Raw genomic sequence first — 27,826 nt, forward strand, 5'->3', positions numbered from 1 at the left:
AAATATACGAATTCTCATTTAATGTCTTAAAAAAGGTGTGGTCTCGTGTCCACAGTGTAGATGAAAATGGAGTACCAGTAGATGAAACCGTATGAGGTATTTTGTAAAAAGGGTCTCGGTTAGTCTTGAAAGGACTGTGTTCTCTTGTAATTGGACCAAATTGGTGTCGGTCCCAATCATGCATAAGTTGAGTGGGCTGGTGGCACTCTGGCCAAAACCCTTTCCACATCGACCCCACACAAAAGTGGGGAGATAGGTGCTGCAACAGAAGATGCGATCCAGGCATTTAGTCACGAGTGCGAAACACTTCTCCCGTCTTGTCTTGCCGAGAGTGTTTTTGATGCGAAAAGATCTCAGTCCTCAGATCTCAGTTGTTCTTCAGTTCGGGCAAGTGTGGCGCTCTCCATGCGAACGCTGCGGCATAAACATTAATTAACATGTGCCTTCATTTCAAGCTTCATTTCGTGGACCCAATGAACCTACTTCTTTAATCAGTACACATTAAAACACAGCAATCTTATACATGAATGCATGTGCAAGTTTACAGAAGATGCCACATTATGCTAAATACATTCTCTGCCCTAATTGTTTGAGATGCACTAATGAATCTGTGAAGAGATACATGATGATTTCAGCAGCACTTTGCTGCCTCTTAGATCTCAATTTGCAGGAGCATCTACATTACTTATAACACACAAAACTGTCATGTGTACCATACTACCACAAACTATAAGCAATCATTTTAATTTTAATATTATTGAATGTACACTTTTTAGTTAATAAGTGAATAAATGTAGCTAATCATATTAATGTCATCATTTTACTCTTGTTAAGCTTGACCAGCTTAAGTTGTGTTAAGATGGTCTTAACCAGCTGTTACCAGTTAAAACCAGATTCCATCGTTAGGATGGACAGTTCAATCAGGTTTAACCCAATTGGACAAAAAAGGTCTTTGCTTCACAATACTTTATGACTTTTTTTTTATATACACATTGTACCAGTTGACAATCTGACATTTTGTGTCCTGTGCATCAGAATGTTGCTGTCAGCATTTTCTACGTATGATAGCAAAACATTATCAACGTGCCAGCGTAACACAAGACAATTACACAAAAAAGGGACTTTGGGACAAAGCCACAGCCCTTCTTTTCACCACACTTGTCAAAGTCTTTTCCGGAGGGACCTGGATGTTCCGGAAACGCTAACAAACCAGGTTCTTGTGCTTTCTATTTCAGGATATTTGGCATTACGTACCTGTGTATCAACCTGGGTGTCATTTTGAAGTTCTCTGGGCTCTCACGCGATGGCCTCCCCCGGCTCCTGAAGTGGCACTAAGAGCACATCGATGCCTCTGAAATATTAACCATGTCAAACGCGGCGTGCCGACAACCGGCGGCCTTCTCCACGTGGAAAGTTCCTGATGGGGCTCGCCTCGCGCTGCACGGATAATGGTGGCAGATTACGGGGAGAAAAGCCGCCTTGTTGGTTCATAATGAAGAGTCATCTGCCGCGCCATTAGCCGCACGTGTGAAAGGCCGCCGTGTTCTTTTTTCCCGCCTAACATCCACGTCGAGCAAAATAAACACAACGCGCCGGGAGTTCGGGCTCCTCTGACAAAAAGTCACTGTGAGGACTTCTTTTTTTTTTTTTTAGAGTTTTGTCCGCTTTATAAAATAATCGTTTCTTGCACAGCGCCCTCCTCCTCCGGCCACAACAATGCGTCCGCCAGGCAGCGGGGGAGGCGGGATTATTTTGTCTGACAATATAAAATTGCGTCTCTGGGTCTGACCCAACGTGCCAGGGTCTTAAGCCGCGGCGTTTCCCCGAGGCCCTTACACGACTCCGCGCACAGATACGGCGCGGCGCCGGTCGCACCGGAGCCGGTAGCTTAGCCTTGGCCGTCTAATTTGATCTACAGGGGATCCTGTACGGAGTTGGGCATTAAAGCCGCGTTCAAAACAGCCTAATCGCACGGCTCCCGCAGCGATAAAGAATCACATTACGCCGACGCAAACCCGCCTCGGACTTCCATTGTGCTTCGCTTGTTTTATTTGAACTTCCGCCATTCTTCACCATCGGCTGTCAGTGAACTAGGGGCGTACTCGCACTAGGCACGGCTGTCGTGAACCCCCCCCTCTGGCCTGCACTCACATAGGCTTTCGACATTATGGTGGGAGGGGTTTGATGCCGATGATGCTGTCGACAGCGTGACACCACTGGAATTGATCTTGTTCATCTGCAGAGCTGCCAGATTTAAATACCGTGCCCGCAGTTTTTAAACCTCGTCTCGGCACGGCTCGGTGGTTCTTTGGCATCCACGACGAAGAAGAAGTTTTTGTCCAGCTGTTGTTGTATGCTCTCGTCTGCCCAAATTTCCAACAAACATCGCACCTCTGCCGTAGGCCAAAGCGACCCTTTCCCCGCCATGTTGGTTTTGGAACGTTGCAAAAACGTGACATCACGCGTACTGTTCCGTGCTTCAGCGCGGTTAGCGTTCACACTTCATGCGAACCGTGGCCGAGTCCAACCTCTAAACGAACCGCGCCCGGGCAGGGCTCGGAGCACTCACACCAGTCAAACGAACCGGGCTTTGGCGGTCAAACGCACTCGGCCACGGTTCCAATCTGCCTAGCGTGAGTACACCCTAAATCGTTCGCCACATATTAAAATGAAAGGACACTTATGTAGCCTGAGAAGAGAGAACGGCGAACTCATTCAAATGAAATGGATCCTGCACGTTTAATTTTGCATCAGAACGCAATTCAATTTGTTCAACTCCGATTTTTTCACATTATTTATTTATTTATTTATTTCACCTTTCCTTGCGGTTTTCCCAATATCACAATTAGCCCACTAGAGCGATTGTCTCATTTCAAAGAAAAGGAGGGTGGAGGTGAATGGGGAGAGAAAAACGACAAGTTTGATGGAGGTGAGTTAAAACTGAAAGAGTCATTAGTGCTCCGCTGAGTCACTCGAGCGGAAATGTCAAGAGGAGCAGTGATGGAGCGTCTCGCAGGGCGGCGGAGCCGAGCTGACAAGATCAAACCCGACTCGAGTCGGCCTCTCTCGTCCTCCGCACTCTGACTCATCCCTCGCCGGCCCCGGTGGCGACTCTTCCTTTGTGTCGGGGCTTTTGTACAAAGCGAAGAGCCAGTTGCCCTGCCGGCCGAGCCGCCATTTCGACTTTTGACTGTTTTTGTGCCGGTTGCGCTGCTGCGCCCTGTCAATTGCGACACAGAAAGCTCGTGACAGGCGCCAGTCACAGCTCATGGCGATAGTACAATGCCTCTCGCAGCGAAGTTCGGTCTGAGGCTCTTGGGTCATGAATGTCACTCTATGGACAAGAGGACCGGCAGCTCTCAAAATAGCTGGTAGCTGTCGTAAAAACATGATTTAATTGTAAACTTAGATTTCTGCTGTGAGGTTCTTAACTTGAAAGGTTCTATGTTAAAAAACATAGCATGTATTAAACATAGAACATTGAATGTATAACATGTCTATCTATCTATCTATCTATCTATCTATCTATCTATCTATCTATCTATCTATCTATCTATCTATCTATCTATCTATCTATCTATCTATCTATCTATCTATCTATCTATCTATCTATCTATCTATCTATCTATCTATCTATCTATCTTGAAGATCATGGTTATAATATTTGCATTTTTTACTTGCATTTGCTGGGGGCACAAGAATCCGACACCGTTGCCCTTTCAGGCAGCAAACCGTCTCCACGGAAACCACCTACACCCAAGCCAGAGATCGAGACCGCATAACCTCGTCCTTTTCACAAGCTCGACAGGCCTTTTTGCCAGAGTCGTGTGGCCTGGACCTCTGGCTCCAGTGTGTTAATTATCTTGCTTTTTGTAGAGCGGACATCTGCCGTACGCCGGCTGGCCTCTCCATTGGCTGGGGTGGAAGCGAGAGGACAGCTGACGGGACCTACAAACTCGGACGCCTTTCGGTCATTCCACTTCACGCTGAAGAGGGAAAAACGTTCCCGGCGTGTCACAACTCATTCTCCCACATATCTTCACAGGGCCCGGCCGCGGCTGTCAGCCTTCGTAATGAATTGCCGTAACGAACGAGCGGCGGCGAGATAAATAAAAAATAAAAAAATAAAAATGCTTTGTCGCCAGCTTATTTCACCGAGCTTCAGCTGCCGGACGAGTCCCACGGCGTCAGCAGCTCCTCGCCACAAGGACCCCGTGTGCATTATCACCAAATTAATCACTCCGCCCGGCGCTCGGGCGCCTTGAATGTGTTGCAGCCTCCACTCGCCGCTGGGGCCCACACTGAAATTGCGCCGCGCCCCTCGCCGCTCGTCTTCGAGGCGTCCCGGAGACCTCGCTGCCTACATTTTGAGTAATTGCATCTGGAAATAATAAGGGCATTTATGCCGCCGAGTGAATGGGATGCTTTGCCAGCACATGAAAAGGTGCTTTCCCGCCACTTCCCGATGCTCCTCTTTACTTTCAAAGCCGTCAGCGCTTTACAGACAGCTGCGCTGTAAGAGCCGCTAAAGTGATCACCGCTGATTAAAGTTATATTGGACCGCAATTAGAGCCAAATTGGCTTGCGGGCATTAAGTGGTTCAAACCTTTCAGCAAATTTTTTATTTTTATTTTTTTTCCGCGCTTCTTTTCTTTTCAGGGCATTTAAAAAACGACTAAAAGAAAATGCGAAACGAGGAAGCCGAGTTATTGTTAATATGCGAAAAGATCATTTCCGTAAAGGAACAACAATTAACGAAAGCTTTTTATCACTTGTTCCTCAAATCAATTGCTAGATCCCTGTCTGAAGTTTAAAGATAAATAAATAAAGCAGAGATGATGGTGGTTAAATGCGGGTGACTGTGGTTAACGCTTTCATTAAGGCCTCCATCCGTAATATATAATTCATCGTGCCCTGTGATGTATTCATTATGAGCTATAGCACTTTATGAATGTAAGCGATGAATGACAGCTTGCACTTTATGCAAGGGGTTCATTTGGAGACAGGAAGGCCACGGCGATGACACTCTTCATATTTTTTCAGATTGGCGGGTTTGAACTACGTACTACGAACATTAAAGTATTTTTTCACTGAAAATGTTCATAATAATTTAGCTGTCTGTTTTACATTGAGGATTACTTTAGCAGTGCATGTTGTCAGCAACTTATATATTCATGTTCACTGGATGAAATGGGTATGCCTATGGGTGTTAGTAGCCTGGTGGGTAACACGCTCGCCTGTGAACCAGGAGACCCCGGAGTTGCTCCAGGGGGGGACTGTCCCTGTAACTACTGATTGTAAGTCGCTCTGGATAAGGGCGTCTGATAAATGCTGTAAATGTAAGTGTATGCATTATAATCGTATCGACAGTGATCTTGCATTGAAAAAAATAATTGTGGCTGGTCCCCGACTGGGAAGTGCAAAGTCAGAGTGATGCTGGAAGCATCCCAATATGCCAAACACAATCACATTCGTGCTATGTTTCATGCTGCATTAAAATCATTCCGATGTGTATTATTGCGCAACACTGGTTATTTTAGCACGGTGCGTCTCTCAGCAGGCATCACCAGTTCACAGCCACCTGAGCTGAGATGCCATCGACATGTGGGATCAGGTGACGATGAGTGGACCGGAGTTTTCGCCTTGCTTACTTTTTCTCCACCCCGGGAACCGCCCGAGTCTCAACATCTGCTTGGCATCCAAATTGAAAACCAGTGATCTGGAGTCAATCCTTAGTGACAGATGCTTTTCACTTCGGCCATGCGTCATACTCATCCGCTCACACGCTGCGGAATCTCAGAATGTCCTTTGGGGAGGAAGTTTTAATTGCCAAAAAAAGTGCTTCTGTCATAAAGCGAAAGCTTTTCCCAATTCCGTCCGCCTACAGCAAAGGCTGCTGTCTGCGTGGGTCACTGTGCCGTCCATTTGATTAATGCATCATCTTTTTATGTTTTAAGCCCAGAAGTAATCCATTACGTACTAGCAGTCTTTTTCGCAGTTTTTTCAATGATGTTAATTCTTACTTTTGTTTTTGGATTTAGAAATCGTAATTGTTCACATGGACTCACTGTGGACAATGTCACAGGGACCTCATGTTCTCATGTGCTCATGATATATTAAGACATTTTTTTAACACAATAATTTAGAGCTTGGTGGTTAAAGGTCAAAAGTCATAGTCATTAATGTTGCCAAAAGCATGGGTGCTACATGATGGTTGAGTGGCGCCTGACTGTCTATACAAGGCACCTTGATTCTCAAATGTTCAGTTATAACATGTTCTACATAGAATATAACAATTTTACATTTTCAGTCCATTATAACTGAATCAAGATTCAGTTCAAAGAGATATATTAGAAAAGGAAAATACCGAGCCACAATTAAATCATGTAATAACAACCCTCTAACTTAGGAAGGGTTCAACAGTCAAAACAGGATGAAATAAAAAAGTAATGTCCGCATTAATGGTTTTTAAACCTTTGCTTATTTAGTGAGATCTGGCTGATCTGATCATCCAGACAGTCATCATGGTCATGTAGGTGTAATAGTGTTGAAATTCAACTAACAACGGACATGGAATTAATGCCACAGAAACACGCACTTCCACATGCCGAACAAAGCATCGCCATGCCTGTGGGTTTCTTTATCATGAAATTGTGCCAAAATGATTTCACACTCTGTAACGTGTCGTCTCCAGAACTCATAAACTGTCCTTCGATTTATAAACTTTGGTTAAAATGAGCCGACAGGGGCTGCATGCTTCTCCGTCTGCAGAAATCTTCTGTTGTCCAGAGGGCCAGGAAATGTTGCCAGGTTTTGTGGATCACAATACTAATTTGGCATTGGAGCATCAGCCAAGGCCTTGTCTCTCTCCAGTCTTCAGGAACTTTTTAATCTAATTAAACAGGCTGAGAAAGACAAGCTGAAAGATAAGAGCCACCGGCAGAGGAAACCGCTCAGACGGAGCAACGCACCCCGCCCGCTCCTCAAATACAACGTCACAAACTAGTTATCGGGCTGCGGGCGCAACGGGTAACAGACAACGCCGTTTCCGTCCAAATGACACTTCTAAAGAGGAAGGGCCGTGTGACAGGTGACTCGCACAGATTGACAAGGCAATTAATCACGGTGAGTCAATAACGGCGTGGGCGAGACGCCCTCCATCTTTAAGCAGGGAACTGTTAGCGTGATGAAGAGCGAGAGCGACAGGCGGCCCTGGAAAGGAAATGTCACTCTCTGATGATGTATCCTAAATGTCCCATACTTCAAAAAAATGACAATATTACAACATTTGACCTGAAAAATGTACAAACCATAGAAGATAATGCTGATAATGTAGGCTGTTCTTTTTAACATCATATAAGAGAGAATTAGATTCTTTTAGATTCAATTTACATTTGCCACATGTAAATTAAGTGAACTTTATAAATGAGTGTGCATTTTATGTACAGTACATGCCAAAGGTTTGGACACACCTTCTCATTCAATGTGTTTTCTTTATTTTCATGACCATTTACGTTGGTAGATTCTCACTGAAGGCATCAAAACTATGAATGAACACATGTGGAGTTCTGTACTTAACAATAAGTGGAGACCTGACCCCCACAGTCACAGGACCTGAACCCAATCGAGATGGTTTGATGTGAGCTGGAGCACAGAGTGAAGGCAAAGGGGCCAACAAGTGCTAAACACCTCTAAAGACTGTTGGAGAACCATTTCAGGTGACGACATCTTGAAGCTCATCGAGAGAATGCCAAGAGAGTGCAGAGCAGTAATCAGAGCAAAGAAACTAGAATATGAAACATGTACATAACTCCACATGTTCATTCATAGTTTTGATGCCTTCAGTGAGAATCTACCAACGTAAATGGTCATCAAAATAAAGAAAACATGTTGAATGAGAAGGTGTGTCCAAACTTTTGGTCTGAACTGTATGTAAATAAAAAATATACTGTGTTTTTTCTGCCTATCTGGTGGCTCACAAACCCTCATAACAAAATTTCGTAATTTAACAAAACAATGAAAGCATTTAACTGACCGTCCTTTTTTGTGGTGGATTCATGAGAAGGAGCTGCTCATACACATTTATTTGTTTCCCCTGGGAGAGCTCAATGCAATGGTGACCCCCTTGTTCCTGCATGCCCTCTCAGACATACATTTCTGATGCAAGTCGTTCTTCTGAACCTTTGCCAGCTGACACAGAACAGCTTCCTCATGCCTGACATCATAATTTCAAACAACCGCCTGCGATATTAAGACGTGTCTCTCGACCTCCCATGAAATGTTTACTCGTTCCATCCGAAGGGCGGTCTGGGTGAGACTGCGTTAGACTGCTGACGTCTGAAGAAATTTGTGAAATTTCTAGACTGATTTTCCGTCATCCTGAACCAGTGCAGCCAATATTTGAATATGCATTTAACCCCCAGTCACATCAGCCAGGATTAGCTGTCCATGGTACTGATTCCTGTAGAATAAAGTGTTCCCAGTACTCACAAATTAAACTATAATATCAGTGTGGTCCAGTGGGAGGGGCTTAACTGAGTCAGAAAAAAAAAGGAATTTGGAAATTTACATTTTGGGTCTGTGGCATAAGTTGATGAGTTGATAATGAAAACGTGAAAGTAATTAAGTTATAAATTTCCCCCATGAAATAATCTTCCCCCAGGAAAAGACCGAAGTTTTAGCAATTGAGCAAGCACGTTACGGATAATAATTAAACACAATCTCTGTACTGTATGTACAGTATCTCTGCAGAAATCCTGTTATTTGGCCTCAATTCAGTTCTAAAGTTAAGTTAATGCAGGGAAAGCTAATGACGTTTTTGATAGATGCGGCAGGCCTAACCTCCCCACTCAGTGTAAGGCCGAAGCGTTGATGCTCCTTTAAATTGTCCAGAGTATCGGCTTCATCCCCCGGAGGTGTGGGCGCCTCTCAAAGGCTTCACCCGCCAATAATGGGTTTTCGCTTTTGCCGTTTGCCGGGGGGGTGGGAAAGAAAGTGAAATCGGGGAAATAAGTACACATTTCGTTATTATAATGTATTTTGCCGTTTCCCTTGGGACATCGCAGTTATTAATGAACAAAAAGTACAAAACAATCCTTTAAAGCATTAGGACACTTCGGCCACTCATGACTCCATAATGAGGCTCATCTTTCAACCGCAGGCTGGATCTCTGTCACTGCATCAGGAGGTCATCAGGTCGGTGTGTGTGTGTGTGTGTGTGTGTGCGTGCGTGCGAATGATTAGCGCTGACATTACGGCTGTCCCGCCCGCCGGATGCTCCCTCATAGGCGTTTGTGGGCGTGACGGGAAATCGTTGGCGAGTGATGTGTGGCGCAGGTTAATAAACTGACAATGTTTGTCTTATTTGCGCGCCTCCTCAGCTCCCGGTTCAATTTACAAAGGGCCGCGTCGGGCCCCTGGCCGCGCGGCGCTGGTGCCGGGGTCTTGTCACCGCGGAAACGGATGGGTCTCATAAAAGATGAGTCATAACCTATTTTACTAAGGTGCCTCTCAGGCAGCGGGGAAAGTGCTGACGCTCGGGAAAAACCAAGGTAAACTCCCAAACACACACTCCGATCCAGCAAGCCACCGTCACCGTAAAAAAAAAAAAAAACATAGAGTCGAGTGAAATGTGTGACACACTCCGGTGCTTCTGGCAACAAGGGTTCTGCCTGCAGGAGGAACAGGAGAGGAGGAGAAGTGAGAAGAGACGTGGTAACAGGAAGCTGTGCTCTTAAAGGCCTGTAATTTGTAATTAGTCGTGATGAGGTACCTGGAGTCTGTTGAGGTTATCACAGCGTGGATCATTAGCACATGCGATACCTATGCCTCTTGTTTATTAATTTACTGCTAAAAAGGGCAAACTCTTGGCTCACTGTGTGATGACATTTCCAGAACAACAGCGGTAAAGAAAAACAAGGAATGAGACTTTAGCGTTTAAAGCCCAGGTTCTATTATCACCCTTATTTTCTAAATGACACAGACCATTGTTCATCACATAAATGAGAATTGAAAAATGGTATGAATTAAATTATAATTCCTATTTTTGTGGTTACCTGCCTCAGTCGAAATGCAAAACATAAGCTGATGAAATGGTTAATATGTAGAGGTTGGTTCATAATTGTATATGTTTATGGACAGCCTGTGGTCTTATCCCATGTTAATGGACCAGATTTGTATTTTAAGCCATATATATGGAGGAGAAAAAACAGCCACTTTCGCTCTCAGCAGCCTCAGCTAAAAGGGCTAAAACCACAGTAAGCGGCTGATTAATTACACAAGTGTCATTTAAAGAGCGTCAGCGCTGCACACACACCGATCGTCTTTGGCAGGGCGCATCAATAATACACTTTGTCCACCTAGGAAACAAGGAAATTGCAGACTTGTACACAGACATGCACGTCAGACTCGATCCGACAAGTACCAGAAGCACCCACAGAACCCACCTCCTTCACAACACCGTGCATCTACGACATTAACTTCTGAAAATGGAGCTGACTGCAACATTAAACACGTCATCACATGATGTTTCGCTGCTTGTCTTTCCTCTGGTGAGAACCTCTGCTACTTGGACACCTGTAGGGTTAAGATTATTCCTTTGAACAAATGCCTCAAAAAAATGCAAACTTAGCTTCAAACCTTGCATGGATAATTTGACCCATTATTTGATCTAAATTGTGTGCATGACAAATTCAAATTTTACTTTTCTCGTACACACGGCATGATATGCAGTGAAATGCTTGTAAGCAGTGAAAGGCTTGTTCTGTTTGAATTGTGTTCTTGTTTTCTCATCATGTACCAGCAGACTCCCAATCCCTCAATATATAACACATAAATGTGTTAAAACGACAATTACAAACTATTTAGAAGATAACATATAACTATGATAAATAAATAATAAATGCGTCTATCTAAAAAAAATTAATGATCCCATTTCATGTCTGAAGTAATGCCTAGATACTGACAAAATTGTCTGTTATGTAATTTTGCTGGTATGATCATAATATGGCCAAATTACTTGGTCTTTCTAGATGTTGTAGATGTGGACTACAATGAAAAGAATAGAAATAAGAGTGGCAAAAGACACAAGAGCTCAATTCAAAAGACTATTGTCAAAACTATTGTCATTTGTGGAAAGAAAGAAACAAAAAAATACATATTTATCTTTCATTTGCACACAACTCCGCTGCAAACAATATCATGTTTGAATAAGTTGCTTCAAATGTTGAGGTCTTTCCTGACCCAGGGCTGGATTTAATTAGCCAATCGGCAGCCAACCATGCTGTTCAGTGCTTGTGCGCCATACAGCAGAAGTAATGCCGCAGCTTAGCGTCTTGAGCCATGACTTCCTAATGCAGACAAACAACATAACTGGAGTCATTACGCTTTAAGTACTTCATTAGTGCATCACATCCCTCTCAGGAGCCCAAGGCCAAAATTTGATGATTAACTCAGCCAGAAATCCCGTTAAATATCACAGGCTTTTTTTTTTTTTAAATGTCCGCACAGATGACATCCTATTTTTGGCCAAACGATTTCCAGTTTTGAGAGTGTCTTATTTGGGACGCGGGCACGATAACTTCCCAGCCCAGATGACACTTAACGTCTGTGCATTCAATTAACGCAGAGCATGAGTTGCAAGCTGACCTTATCCTAACTGACAAATGGACAATTTCTCCTCATCGCACCTCACCTCTATATTTATGGCCTGTTCTCCAAATGCCACATTTGTTCGTGTTTACTCCAAGGACCGGCCGTCAGAGGACACCTTTGGCTGCGGAGCGTGCTTGATGTACAAGCGTGTCTGAATTGACTGCCATCAACGATGCCTCCTCTGTTCTGTACTCATCATCTCGAAAGGACAGCAGTCGCAGAGTGACACAGAGACAAAAAGACATCACCTTCCCCTCCAATGAAGTAAAAGAGAAGTTAAATTTAGCAGAAAAGTGCCTTTGAAGGCTCTTTAAAGTTGTAGGCAATGCGCAGGAATGCCTGCAGTGCTACTTCAGGGGGTTTTCCTAAGTGAAAAGTGTTACATCTCCAATCTCAAATCTTAAATGAAGGCCTTCAGTCTGATACTTGAGGGGTAAACCCAGGCGTTTTAAGCATGTGCTCCCATTTTACTCATGAAAATACACAGGAGAGGAACACTTGCTCCGGTTTTCTGAGCTTAACAGTTGACTTTAGCACTCAGCCTTGTTAGAGACCTAAAACAGAGTGCAGCCAAATCAGAAAACTAGTACGTCTGCTAATAGTCCTATAAAATCGCTGATTAATGCACAATAAACACATAGATTAATACACGGAAATGTTCATTACCCTGCAAGAGGCATTGTTCAGGACCTTGTGATAAAAACAGCAAATGCAACAAGAAAATATATTAAAAAATGTGATGTCTGGCTCCGACAACACTGCATCAGGTTCACCTGGACACGCCCCTTTACATTCACAACACTCGAACACAATCACCTGTCTTTAGAGCCATGTGGCTCCCGTAAGGGGCCCTCCGAACTTCCTGCTGTGGTAACACGCTACTGATTTTGAGAAGTAAGAACGCGTCACGTTGTTGTAAGTGTCAATAAAGTCAGTGTCTTTACTTTATATCTTTACTTCACTTCTGCTCCTCCCCTGGGCATCACAAAAACAATCAAAATGCAATGTTGTATATTGTGAGAAGAATAAGCTATATATTACAAGGTCAAAAGGTTACTAAAAATCTGAGTGGTTAATAATGGAATATTAAAGGTGAATGATTAAACAGGACCAGGGAAGCCCGTGAACATTTTAAAATGTAGTTCTGGTTTATTAAGGTGTTCTTCTCTGTTAAATAATTGTTATTGCAGCGTAAATGGCAGGGTTCAGACCTTGGATGCAGGAAAACAAATCCACTGTTCTCGACGTCCCCCAGAATGAATAAAAAACCTGAGAATAACACATCATGCATCACTTTGAAAGTGCCACGCCCACCCATTAAGCACATCTGCTTTAAGAAGCACTAAGTTAATGACAGTTATGTCAGCGGGTTGCACCACGACTTGTTTCCTCACAGCGCCCTTGTCCTGTTTTCACTGACTGCTGATGCAAAGCGTTGCGATTAACAAGTCAAACGTGGCATAAAGCCCCCACCGATTATACCCAGGGTCTCTGTTGGGGGCAAAAACAGAGCAACAACAACAAAAAAACCCACACACACAACAGAGCTAATAACCATGCTGCTATTAGCTCTGGTTTAGGTAAATGTGGAAATGTGTTCTGTGTGTGCATATGTGTGTGTGACTTGAGTGGCGCCCTGTCAGGTTTTTTAGTTCCTGCCCGGTGCCCAACAGTAGTTTCATGTCACCTGCTGTCACATGTGACACAAGTCCTCATTTCCTGCGTAAACAGTGGCATACCTGCATGGCTGAGTTAATGTGACGTGACGGCGGACGACACAACGGTGGGTGTGAGAAGAAAGCGGCCTTAAATCTAACTGGCGTGTGCAAAATGCAACATCATGGCAACCTCTATTCGCCATCACATTTGCTTAGAAGCCCCCATATGTCATAAAACTGAAAGGTTCCCAGCAGTTTCCAAACCTCAGTCAGTGCTTAACCATGTACTGGTGCAGAGTTGATTGTAAATTTGACTTACAATGTTAAATACAGAAAAATTGAAATATAATAATAAAATGAATGATAAAATTGCTCGGATATGGGCCTGACAGCACTTATGCTGGTTGGACACAGGAAATGGAAATCTGAGAGGCATCATAAAAGGCAGCGAAGATCCCGATCACGTTACTGAAAGTAAAAAGTCCATGGAAGTCCGAACTGAGAGAGCGACTGTCGGCCTCATGCAGCAGCTAAGACCGTGCATCAACGTGGAGGTAATGACCTGTGCAGTGTCCTCCCGTTCAGACCGGGGTGCTGGAGGAGGGGTCGGCGGCAGGCCGGACTCCGTCATGTCAAACGGGTCTCCTGTCACGCGTCTGACCTCTCTGACCTCATAAGTTTCCAGCTCACGGTGCCGGTGCTGAGTGTAACAGCAAACGAGATGACTGACAATCCTTCTGCTATCAAGACAAAAAATGCAAAAAAACTCTAGGGCTGCGGGCCCGTCACAGTCTTGAATTTGTCCATCGGCAAGATCAAACAGTAATATTTTATATCAATCTTATTTCACAATATCTGTTAAATATACAGTTCATGTTTTAAAAGTAATGTTAACATTAATAACAAGATAATAACAATTGATGTGATTTCCTAGCATTTCCTAGTTTGGCCCATGGAACTGTCTTTACTGAAACTGTTTATGCTCCTGCGGGGTTTGATACACTTTAATTGGTATTTATGTCTGAATAACTGCGGCATTAAAAATGTATAATGTGAACTTGTTTGTTGCACAGTTATAGTAACTAAGATGTTAACTCTGACAGCCCTAATAAAGGGTGCACTTACATAGTTTCAGCAACTGAAAACTCACATGCCTCACATTACTTAAAATATAATCAGTTCTGAATGTAAGCATATTCATTAAACTAACTCAAATGAGTATAATAAAACCCACATAATGATTACAGGACCAGAGCCCATTTTTGTTACGACCTGGCACAAAGCTCTGAGTTAAAACCAACAACAAGCATAGATGTTCCTGTAGAGATCTGTGGGCTATAATGATCCTGGAGGCAAACAGAGGGAGAAAGAAAACGAGTGAGGGAGTCAGTGTGTTGGGAAGCTTTTAACCTTTGGTCCCAATGAAGCCTTTAAAGCCTTAAAGAAAAAAACTTTTAATGACCATCAGAAAAAAAATCTGTAAACGTGTACATGTGTACATTTCTCATTTGTCAGGATGAGATTGAAATCATTTTTTATTATTTGTCCTGTCCTTAGTCCTGCTGGGGAGGTTCACGTTCACATCCTGATGTCTGGCTCTGGCTGGTTTGGCCGCCGCCGTTGCCACCGTCGCGTCTCTGTGTGGCCTCATGGTTAATTCAGCACCTTAGTCAGGTGATGGCGCTGCTCTGAGAGGTGCTTCCATAAACACATATGAGCTGTTTCTGTGCTGCTGTGTGTGTGTGTGCGTGAGTAAATGTGTGTGTTCGTGTGTGTGTCGTGGTTGTGTGTTTTCCTGTGATTCCGTGCATCAAGCAGAACCCTGACCTCTCCGTTGCTCCCCGCCAGAAATTCTCACTGCATCACGCTAAAATATTCCATGAAATATTTATTTACTCTGCTCTGGGAACGTCGCTCCACCACTGCAACCACCCCCCCCCCCCCCCCCCCCCCCCCCCCCCAAAAAAAAAAAAAAAAAAAAAACCAGGCTGCTTCACAGTCACACCTGCTGATCTCAGCCCGGCTTCCGGGCCGGATTATTCACCGGGAGGAGCACGTCCCGCCGAGCTGGAACGGCAGAAACGAGGTGAGCGGCAACGTGCCTCCTCTTTCACGACTCCTCTCCGCCCGCCCCCGCGAGTCCACCCAACCATGACACGCTATAGGAGCGGGGAGATGAACGCGTGGGCGAGAGCCACCGCCTCTATATATAGAGCGACACAGATATGAGCCTTTCACCTGCACGTACATCCACTACATCTTTTCTTGTTTATTAGCACGCTTTTTAAAAAAATCTTTTCTTTCTTTCTTTCTTTCTTTCTTTCTTTCTTTCTTTCTTTCTTTCTTTCTTTCACCCACATTAAGTGGACCACAGCATTAATAAATAACACACAAGATATAAATTAAACACGAACCTCCAATTTACGAGAGCGGCTCACAGTTGGCCAGCAGGAGGATGATACTCCCCCCTTTCTACTATACGGCTTAATTAGGAGCCCCGTGTGTCTTGCACTGAAAAAACAGTACATCTGGGGCGCCGCGTGGTGATCATACTTCTTTCTTTAAAATAAATAAGTAAGTAAGTAAGTAAATAAATGAGGGACGCACTGTTGGATGATGGAACCGCCAGGGGGGTCCTGGGTCCATGGGCTGTAGGGGGTCTCGGACTAATCTCAACATTTACAGCTCAAGGCAGCGCAAGTGAGTCACCTGGGTCCCTCGGACCCTCAGCAGAAACATCACAATCTGACCACTGGGAGCCTCCAGGGCCTTCTGTATGTACAGTGCAAGCAGACCACCAGAAGACCCATCAGCATACGGAGTGAGTACACACACTGACCAGGGCTCTCTGTATCTATAGCAACACTATTGGTTTTGTATAAAAAATAATTTGTTTCTTACATGCCTATTTCAGGTCTAGCACCATAATGCAGGACGTCATGGTGCCAAGAACAAGGCATTCAGTCTGGGTTACAGGTTAACGTGGTTGATAGTGGGGCTCTAACAGAGTCTGGCTGAGGTACGTTCCTGTACGTTCCCCTTTTTCTCCTCCACCCATGATGTTGGTGCTGCAAATGTTGGGGCTTCACAGTCCCAAGGTCTGGCCTTGGATTGATGATGATGTCACAATATACTGTTTAAGGGCACAACTGTGCAGAAAAATAGCATTGTTTTGATCAGCAGCACAATTCAGTAAATTGAGTTATAGTGTTATATACTGTAATGGGATGGGGAACACACAAAAAAAACCAGGAATCCCTGATCACCTGGTGACCATCAGATTTGGACATTTGTACTTCAGCCATTTTGTCTCTGCATGTGTGCGATAGCAACAGCCAATAACCAAAAGAATCACACTCTGCAAGAGAAAGGGGAACACACACACACAGAGTAGGGCATATATCCCATTAATCGTCCGGTTGTAATATCAACGCTGACATTTCAGCCTCCCTCTTGAGCGAGTCTTTGTGAGCGATGTGAATGAGCAACATCTGGCCTAATTACACGACCCAGCAAAGGCGAGATGGCAGCGCGTTAACGTCAACTGGGAGAAGTCAGAGTCCCCGCCCACTCTGAATTACCTGGACGAGCAGCAGTTCGTAGAGATTATATCCTGGAACATTCCCTGCCCTCCTTAGCCAAAGTGAGCTGACACCGGTGGAACAAGCTGATCCACAGTAGAATGGTTGATGGTGCAATTCCCAGCGTCTGCTTTTTTTTTGGATGACAGATGACACTGGCATGTACTTAACTTGGAGACAAGGACTCCAAGGGAGTGCTAAAATTCATTTTAATTAAAACACTCTGAATTGTGCTAATTGGTGCGATGCTGAGATCCGACTTCCATGTAGAAGAAAGACGGTTTATTACTGAGCAAAAGGGGGGCACGTGTTAACCAGGCTGCTTGACTGTACGTCGATTATCTGTGCTGGATCACGGTGGCTCAGAAGTAAGACTCTGCCATTGGGCCACCCCACGGCTCAAAACGGTGCACTTCTCACGAATAAAAAAAAAAAAAGCTCAGAGTGCCACAGAGGCCCAGTCCCTAGTGACAACCTGCGTTCCATCCTTGGCTCACCAACACCATTTGCAAACCTTTGCAAAATACAACAACTGAAATCTGCATCTTAATTAGGAGCCCTGTGTGTCCTGCAATAAGAAATGGAAAGAGCATCACATGAGCAAAAAAAAAAATGAAAAAAATTTTTCAACATTGGATATAATAAGATACATGTTTCAACTTCAATGCCAAGACCTAGCATGTAAACATAAAACAAATTTCTGTGAACAAATATAGAAATTATACTTCAACAACCAGGCATTCTGATTGGCTGAGGGGACTCCTTGGAGTGACAAGGTAAACACTATTTTCAATTTCAAAGAACTTTACTTGTCCCCGAGGGGCAATTTAGAAGGCACAGTGGAGCAGCTCAAATATAACACTTGTTACAATAGACACAACGTATGACACACAATAACATTTCCTTGTATTGCAATATGAACAACGTTAAATTGGGGGGATGTCCTGAGTTGGGCAGCCACTCAAAGGCAGAGTTCAGAGTTCTATACTGTCATGTTCTGCCTGATTCATGCTGCTGCTTAGGAATGCCTAGGTCAACTAATGATGAACTATGTCATCATTTCATAAATCTCACGCTGCTCCGCAAAAGTTTTAATGTCACACGTGAATAAAGAAGAACGCGCTTGTGTTTGCGCGATTCCGAGAGATAATAGCACCAAGGGGCTCAACCTTGCGCGTATTATTACATAACTCACTTTTACCTGAGTATCTTCCTCTCTAACATTAGCAAAGGAAACTTGTGGAGCTGTGTGTGTGCGTGATGAGAGAGGTATTTTTTTACTGTCATTTTTGCTTGGAGTAGCCCTCATTGAATCTGATCCAGCACACTGCAGAAGAACGTAAGGATTCGCATTTATGCCCAGGGGCCCTGGGCATGAAAGCAAATTTCACGTAAAAGACACGTAAAATGCCAGCGCAGCCCCTCACCGCCACAGCTCAGTCTCTGCATGTCTTTGTGTGGGCCTTCGCATTATCAGCACACCACAGGCCTGTGTCTTCTCCAGCTCATCTCCGCTGAGTGGAATTGTGAGCCTCTCCAGGCTGCTGGAGCTCCTCCCTCAGAGCTTCAACATTTAGAGCCACAGTGCATCTCTGACCTCACTGCCAGTGAAAAACAGGAATTATACACACACACACACACTCTATATATATTGTGGTGATGATTGACATTTCATATTTCACCACAATGTTCCTCAACAAAGGTGTTTATCATGACTAATTAAAATATGATAATACAAGTGTCATTACACATTTCAACAGATTAAAAAGTAAAAATCATGGACGCTGCAGTGATGCATCAGCACACAGGGGTCATATTTTTAACTCTCAGAGTAGAAGCAGAATGTGCAGAGGGGGTCGGGTAGCCATCTCATGCTGACTGCGAGGTGATGGCTTTCGATCTTCAGTCGCCCAACACACACCTGAACAGCAAAACTAGCCACGATCTGCTTACATGCACAATATTGATTCGAAACCCGAGCCTTTGTGTGACCCTAGCAAACCATGCATCCTCAATCTTCATACTGAGTTGTTTCTGTGAGCCTCCTCTGCAACTGCATCACTGTCTGCCTCTGAAAGGGTGGCAGCTCCGCCCGCAAGTCCCTCTGGTGGATACCGAGGACATTTGAGAAGATCATCAGGGATCCCCTCCTACCACTCACATAGCAAAGAAGATATTGTCGCAGACCCCTCCCACCCCTTTCCTGCTATATGGGGAAAAAAAAAGTTGAGAATCATCAGAAAATGCAGCTCTGGGAGTTCTGGGAGTCTCTTGCATATTGGCTGCCTGGCCCTGACATACAATATCCCAGAGTCAGAGCGTGTGTGCGGGAGAGCAGAGATCCCAGCGCTTATCCAGAATCTTTTGGGGAAATCCTTTTACATCCTTCCTGCACCTTGCCCAGTATTTCCAGCTGTGCCAACAAAGGTCAACAAAAAGGCCTCGGGTTTTCAGTAGAAAAGAGTTCACACACAGGCGTCACCAGGTGACCAGAACCGGACATAGCTGGACATAAATGCCCAAACCAATACAATCGTTACCTGTGATAAAAAATGCCATCAAAATCAACTGTGCTGTAGACGAATGCTTCTTCTCATTGCTCTGCAGAGGAGAGAGCCCCCCCTCACACACACACACACACACACACAGTGAAATATATTGCACTTTGAAATGCCAGACATATTTGCAGAAGCTCATAATGAAGTTGAGCATGTGCGTAACAGGACTACAGAGTGCCGTGATATGTAGCAGAAGGTGGATGTGTTGGGGAGTAACGCAGAGCGCAGTGAAATAAGTTCAGCGAGAATCTCCACCATGATGCAACCGGCTGCAACGGAGCGTCCGAAGCTGCAGTGAAGAACTCAGTTCCACGCAGTGAAAAGTGTGACGTCCAACAGTCAGGTACTGTACCAGACAGACGTTCAACAGCCCACCCTCGGGCTCCATGCAAAATACAGGTTTTTAATTGAGATGCAGAACAGATAAAAAAAAAAAAAAAAAAATAAAAAATAATATATATATATATATATATATACACACACACATAGATGTATATATATATATATATATAGATGTAGACATATCTTGTTACCATTCTCACTATTTCATGCCTCATTGCTGCTCTCTGCCGTTCCTCTGAAGAACAAAAGAAGTAGCTTGAAACAGTTCCTTTTTCCTCCTGTCTGAGTTCCTCACAAGCTTTTCATCCTTCGTGTGTGTATGTGTGAGACAGAGAGAAGCATATCTTCTGCATATAATGAAGATCACTAAAGATTTCCTTCTTTCTTGCTGTTGAAACTTTTGTATGTGGTCCTGTTAACTCTGGGACGGCCCTTGATAACCATCACTAGTGGCTTCATGTGAAACTCCAATTTCAATTGCATTAAAGGGACCACAACTTATAGGTAAAAAAAAAAAAAAAAAATATATATATATATATATATATATATATATATATATATATATGTATATATGTATGTATGTGTGTGTGTGTGTGTGTGTGTGTGTGTGTGTGTGTGTGTGTATATATATATATATATATATAAGTGGGTTTAGTGGGTTCTTAGATTCTCATACACATTGTTATACAAAAAATTAAAGAATTCCTCGCATGTAGTAAATAAAAAAATCTGTAGGGAGGCAGCAGCAAAAGACGTACGGCGGAGAAAAGAAGGACGGATTTCCTTGACTCCACCGTTAGCTTTTAATAAAGTAACTGGGGCACACTCACACATGAAACACGTACACATATACCGGGGGTAAAATGGCGAACGACAGAGCAAAGATAGGACATGGCAAGGATACATTTACACAGATCATAACAGCTGAAATGCTAAAGGAATTCCGGGGAGCACAAGGCAAAGCGGTGAGGAATACATGGGACCGAGCACTGGGAAATCTCCAGGACCGTGACTGAAACGTTGCGAGTGGCCCCAAACACGATATAAGGGCAGACAGCGTGTTACTATACTGGCCGAGGTCATTGCACATGTCTTGGAGGATCTGGTGACTGGATGTGATGTGAGTGGCCTGGTAAGACTGTCTAAATTGGAAGGGCACTTCAAAAATGCGGCTTGACTGCAAATGTTGAGTGGGAAAAAAATCGGATCCTCACAAGTGCGCTGTCGTGTTAGGCTGAATTGCACTGTACCTTACGTCAGATAAGCAGCTCTGAGAGCAGTTTAATCACAGGCTCTGTTTCTGTATGAAAACCCGCGCGCTTGATGGCAATATTTAGATCTGAGGAGCCGAATCGTGGGACATTACTCATCCATCTATTTCTGGAGAGAAGGGGTCATGCGAAGGTCAGAGGCACGCAGGAAAATGGCATGAATCACAAAACGCGCATAATAATGTTATGATTTTTCTCCTGGAAGGGTCTAGAAGGGCCTACCCTGAAGACAGAGAGCTGAAAGAAGAGCGAGCATGGCGCTTTGAAGCCATCACAAATTAAATGGAAAACAACCAGTGTCGGAAGCCACTGGGATACTTTATGAATCACCACGGGAGGCCGAGACAACACAACATTAAACCAGAGTGCAGATCAACGTACACCTGCACCATGCTAAAAGACAGGAGGGAGGACAGATGTGAAGTTTTTGTCACACTGGAGTCACCCATCAGCACTGAACCCTTTCTTTCTGCCTCCTAATGAGATTTCACTGTTCTCATGCTGCTCAGACGTGCTCAAATGCCATGTTCCCTAAATGACTGTTGGACTGTTAAATCCATATCACAAAACCATACACATTTACTTCAAAATAGCATAGCTTTTCTGATGACATGTATGGCAATATAAATGCGTAGCCTCAATTAGCATTATGCAGAGACCTTGGTAAACTGCTTTGTGCTACAGTCTGTTCAGAAGCCTTTTGTAATAACTAATGGGCTCGGTTTTTGAGTATATAATGTAAAATGCATTAATGTATTTTGTTTGAGCTTATGAAGAGCATGAAGCCCTGGGCACCAGACTGAGCTATAAGATCTTAATCTAAATCTTGTATTAATTGGAGAACCTTTCTGTCAGTTATGTGTCCACAAACTCTGTACTAGAATAATGTGAAATAATGTCTAATGGAACACATCAAAGTACCCATCAGTGCATATTTCAAAACTGAAAATTCTGATTCCCCCACTCTGGTTTATATACATTACAATACAAAAAAAGTTTTTTTTATACATTTGTAACCTGTTAGAGATAAGTTAAGGGTTGGAAAGCACATGTTGCACACAAAGCTCTTTATTTAATGACCATGAGGACATATGGGTGAATTATTGAGTTAATACCTCACTAATGATGAACTTGAAGCTGAAGCATTTGTGTGTCATTTGACAGTTAATACAAAGCAAAGAACGACAGTTGACTGCAAACATCTGATCCTTGTGTGTGCACTGTTGTGTTTGTCTCGTTCATTTTGCATCTTATGTCGGCTCACGCCAACTATCCCACTATCGAATGCTGTTGTCTGATTTGTTATCACTTTAGTGCATGATGGCGTGGCATACTTCTTCCCTTGTCCTAAAAACTGCATAATGGCTGAGGGATCATCAATACCTTATCGAATGCTGTTTCAGAAGCATAAACATAAAACAGCGACTGATCTCGGTAACAATGGCTCAAACAAAGAAAATCTATTCCTAACTGGATCGATCGTCAGCCAATGCTCAATTCCCAGTAATTTCTCTGGAACAATAACCCCGGCTTCACACATGCAGGAGAACAGCCTGCCCTAACACACACGAAGGCTGACATGGAAACACTGCAGATCATTTCAGATATAAATGATGGAGAAGCGAGAGAAGGGGGACCTGCAAAAATCAAACCACTCACCGCATTGAGAAGCGATTTTTCTCTCAGCCATGTCTTCGGTTTTCACAGCGCTCCCAGCATTTCAGGTCTGTTTGGAGAAGGAGAAAGATCAGGAAGTTAAAGTTGAATGTGCATCCAGAAAACTTCTGTCTGCAAGGGACTCTCAAACTTCCCATTGCACAATGTTTCAACGAGTACAGCAGGCACCTCAAACGCCTTGGTCCTGGGTGTTGGATTTTTAAAAAGTAAGCCCACTTCCCACTGTAAGCCTGCACAGTAAATGTATGTTCTCATCTTGTTGTTCACATTAAGAGTGTGCAGTGAGTGGGGACGGTACCTTGCTCAAGGCGATTTGGGGTTTGAACCCGCAACCCTTCGGTTACGAATTCGTTTCCTTAGCCACAAGGCCACCACTGCCCAAGCAAAGACTAATTAGTTACGAGGGAAAGTAAGTTAAAATGTTCAAATATGTCAACAATGTGGATGGTCTTCAACTTCATTAGTGGAGCTAGCAGTTTGGCTAATGTCAACCTCCACGTTATTGACCACTAGTCAAGATGAAAGGAGCTTCATCAGATTTGAATTTGTTGTTACCAACGTGGTTAAGGGGCAGTGGTGGCCTAGTGGTTAAGGAGGCGGCCTCGTAATCCTAATCCGCCAAGGTACCACACCCCGGGCGCCTGCAATGGGTTAAATGCAGAGGACATTTCATTGTGCCACTGTGTGCTGTGCTGTGTATCACAATGACAATGACATGTAAATACCCTACCTCTGCCTCTAGCTTACCAAGTTTAACTCAACTTTAGCCAATCATCACCACTTATGTGGTTGTCTCACCCCTCCCTCACCAAGAAATGAAAAAAGCGGTACCTGATAATCATCTTGGTTCAATGACTGTGCGGTTCCCGGTTCACAGCATTATGCCATCACTGATCATCTTAAACATATTTTAGATCATTTTAAACTATAACGTTGGTTTTATGACTGTCAGAAATAATTACACTCAAACAAAGGAGGCTGGTGTTTAATTAGTTAATTTCCAAGATACAGATAATTAATAAGCCGTCCTTTCTTGTTTGTTAATTTCTGGTAATCCTGAAGATACTGTCAACGTGATATTAACGAACACGCTCCATCAAAATTACACACACCTTAACACTTTTTCAGTATCTTCAAAATTATTTCCAAAAATTCCATTTGGTGGTCAAAGTGATGCTCAGGTATACCCCAATCTTGTGCTCAGCATATCCTACCTTAAAAGCCTCAAACATCATCACATTGAATGTGACTTCTGAAAGACTTTCGTGGTCAGCTAGCAAGATCACTGGTGGTTGTCTATGAGGGGCTGATGGACTCCTGAAAGTGGTTTTATGGAGGCAAACAGCCATGAATCTGCTTTGTATTTCACTACTTTGTGTCATGGGGTGATAGTGGCCTAGTGGGTAACACACTCGCCGATGAACCAGAAGACCCGGGTTCAAATCCCACTTACTACCATTACACTTACACTTAACCCTATGTTGCTCCAGGGGTACTGTCCCCTGTAACTACTGACTGTAAGTCGCTCTGGATAAGGGCGTCTGATAAATGCTGTAAATGTAAATGTCATGTCATGATTGTGTCATGTTTAGAATGTCTGTAGCATGTTCGTACCCCGAGGCATCACCTGTGCTACAACAGGGCCCCTATAGGCACGAAGATGAACACACGTGCACTAGAACTCTTGTGGGGGCAAGAACAAAAGGTTTTCTTCAAGAGGATTTTTCATGAGAAGTTTGTTCCGGGACACTCCTGTGGAATCACAGTTGACACCAAGTGCTATTAGTTCCCCATTAAGCAGTTCAAGGACAATGGCTGTCCTCCTACTTGATAATTTATCTGCTGGATCATCTCGTTAAGCCTGAACTTGGTTTTCTAACGATGCCCCGTGAATATTGATGGGCTGTGATTAGGAACGCTGAAAGGGTCAGCAGAGCATTTTTCATTCCACTGTTTTGCATTTCATTTCCATTTTTCGTCCATGTTTCACTGTTCAGGGACAGCCGTTTATAAAAACGCACAAATCCCTGTTTGACACACATATTGATTTGTCTGTAAATTTGGTGTAAACTCTATCCCGCTGCCTTTGCTTAGCTAGAATATTTAATTCCTTTGAAGTTGCGGCTCAAACACCTAAAAGAAGCCGAAAGCCCTCTGATAATTAGAGAAACACTGACTTTGTCTGCTTATTATTAGCACTGCGAGTGAAAAAGAAAACTGTCAGAGGAATTCTGCCATACATTAACTAAGCAGAATAAATATGTAAAGAATCCTCATCTATTATCTTCCAGTAAACCTGGGCTGTGAATAATGCACGGCCAAATCTGCAGTGTAGACAGAGCAGGAGGGAGGGAGGGCAGGAGGAGGGGGGGATGGGGGGTGGGTGTGGAAAAGCGAAATGAAACCCGGGGCTGGGAGAAGATGGAGGGCTGAGTGTTATTTCAATCAGAATATCGCCGGTGAGCCGCATTCATTTTCATGTGAAATGAAACGTCGGGCAGCAGCCTGGGCCGAACGAGGTGAGCCGTGAACATCCTCTCAGACAGCATATGCACGAGGTCACACCAGAACGGGCTTTAATGATATACTGGAGGTGGGCTTTTCACTCAGCGTGAACTGGTTCTGAGGAGCAGGGTCACAGCAGGGCTGGATCCTTAAAAGAGCGAGGGAAAAGACAATCAGTTTTTTTTGGGGAGTACACATGACAGCTGTTGTTGCAAGAAGAGGATAATAGAGATTGAACAAATGCTTGAGATAATAGAGTTGCTGATTAGTATGTGCATGTATCAAAAGTTTTTGCTTTTTCATGTAGCAGAACAGCCAATGTACCAAAACAAGTGCTAATTCATTATAACAAAATAACAAAACTCTGAAGTATGACAAAGAAAATGAGAATGTTGTGAAATGCATTAACACACCACTTCTTCACTCAGCCGGCTTTCAGCCGGCTAATAAGTTTTAACCTAGTTGTCAGGATCCAGTTTGGAAAGGACTACTCTTCCGAAACTCTGGGATTCTTCAGAGTTTCATGTTCGTTATGCTATTAAGTTTCCTGATTGTTTTCAGCTGTGTCTGACTGTATAAAGCTGCCCTGTTTGTGTCCGTTCGCCGTCAGGTCAATGTTATGTGATGTTTCCCCTGTCCTGTTCACCATGTAATAAACCCCTGTCTCATGACATCATGCGTATGCGTCCTTCTTCCTCGCCATGTCCAGCCATTGTGACACTAGTTTATATCCACAAGATATAAATATCCTCAGATAACCACCAATTGATTCTTTCTTATACTAGTGAACAAGCCCATTGCTTAGCATGTAGTGTTGTGCTTATTGGCCAGTTCAAAAAATTGTTCCTATAATGTTTAATTAGCCTAAGTAACCCCGCTGACAGTTTTGCAGAGACAAATGAACCAAGGCTAGGTGTGAGAGTAGCAATGGTTTTAAATTTTATATTAAAAGGCAGTGGATCCCCATGTGCAAGCTTTATACTGTTTATTGGTACTTGTAGGCCATAAAATACAGGAAATACCATTTTTTAAGGGTTACTTAAGCGTTGCATGTAAACTAGCCATGATAGTTCTTAGAGCTTCAAGTTGAATCAGGAAGTATGGAGTTATTTGAGGGAAAAAAATTACTCACATGCCTCTATATCCCAAAGTGGCAATTTTTAAAATTAGTGCAGAAAGCCTCATGCACCTATTATGTTAGAGGCCTGGGGTCATCGGCCATCTCATTAACTCAATTAGACGCTGGAGAAAATCTATTTAATTTAGGTGCTGATTCATTTTGGCAGTTTTTTTTTTTAAATGTCCTTAGCAAACCCCACTCTGAAAGGGCTGCACAGCGACCTGCAGCAGCATATCCAAGGAGACAGCACAAAGACACCCCCACCCTTTTCATTATCTTCATTCTCCATATTCTACCATTATTAAGAGAACGCAAGCGAAGATTACGGAAATCAAGTTCATTTCAGCCTCCTCATCTCAAGGAAACGATTCATCAGCAGTGGCGCCTGCAAGCCCACATCTCCAAAACTATCAGCTTTGATTTCATCGATCGCACATCAAGGCAATCTGCCGCTCATTGTTCTTCCATTAGGATGATATTGTTTAAAATGGTTGGCCTAGAAAGGCTGAGGGAGATACAGAGCACATGGGGAGATAGCTCATGGTTTCATCTTCCTTTACTTTTCTTCTTTTTATTTAAGCTAATTACTTTCCTCATAACTTGACTGCACATAAACTTTCTCACTCGAGGGGCATTATCAAGAGCAAAAACTGAGATTTTCTCATGAGTGTTATTAATGTCTTGTGCAAAACACATTACATAATAACAGAGATGCTAACGTTATATTATATTTTTTATGAAAGTAGTTAAATCCGGATGCTAGCTACAGTTGAATATGAAAAGAGTCGATTTTATAAGGCCCTCGTGGAGCTTCAACAGCTTTTGGGACTCCTCCTCCTCGCTCTTTGGCCGGGTTGTAGGTGCTGAAGCCATGACCAGGATATTGTTGTTGATGTGCTTTATGTAATGCATCTCTTCCTGTTATGTAAGCCCTGCGGGAGCTGCCTGATTGGTACGCTGATTCGAGCTTTGCGGAAAGGTGCGGTTATCCTCAAACAGGATCCCCGGGCCCCGCTAGTGTATGTAACGTGGCTGTGAGTCATCAATATGACCAGCCACGGCCAGCAGCGGCGTATCTGCTGGTCTGAGGCTCTTTTACTCGTGGCAGAAAATGGATTCAATCCGCTTAGACGCCACCCTCTTGCACTTTTGTTCTCTGAAGGCATGTGTGTAGCACAGCTCATCAAATTATTCTGCACAGCTGGACGTGCTCGATACGCTGCCTTCAGCCGCTCGCACTCGATTAGTTAGCTGAGATCGCATGCTCGATTTACCATTTGCTGCGGAGGAATCTGTGGCTCGGTGAGCTGGATGACAAAGAAACAATTAATCGCATCATTATGACAATTAAGGAGTTTTGAACAAAGAGCGATGCCAGGGGTGCGAGGGCGTCCAGGGGGTGCTCTGAGGGTGGAAGTGCATGACATCAGCACTCACTAGAAATGTTATCTGCTTCATTCAC

General features: G+C 43.7%; 1 protein-coding gene across 3 annotated transcripts in view; it reads right to left on the reverse strand.

Annotated features, from left to right (window-relative positions):
• Nucleotides 1-27,826, reverse strand: part of lingo2 (leucine rich repeat and Ig domain containing 2) — a 203,725-nt gene that overhangs the window by 49,811 nt on the left and 126,088 nt on the right. For all 3 annotated transcript variants that reach the window (XM_028960923.1, XM_028960919.1, XM_028960920.1), the window contains one exon: nt 22,722-22,788. The gene's annotated coding sequence lies outside the window, so the exon portion shown is untranslated. The remainder of the gene's footprint in view (nt 1-22,721; nt 22,789-27,826) is intronic.

The sequence above is a fragment of the Denticeps clupeoides genome, chromosome 18 (genome assembly GCF_900700375.1).
Source record: "Denticeps clupeoides chromosome 18, fDenClu1.1, whole genome shotgun sequence".
Classification (NCBI taxonomy): Eukaryota; Metazoa; Chordata; class Actinopteri; order Clupeiformes; family Denticipitidae; genus Denticeps; species Denticeps clupeoides.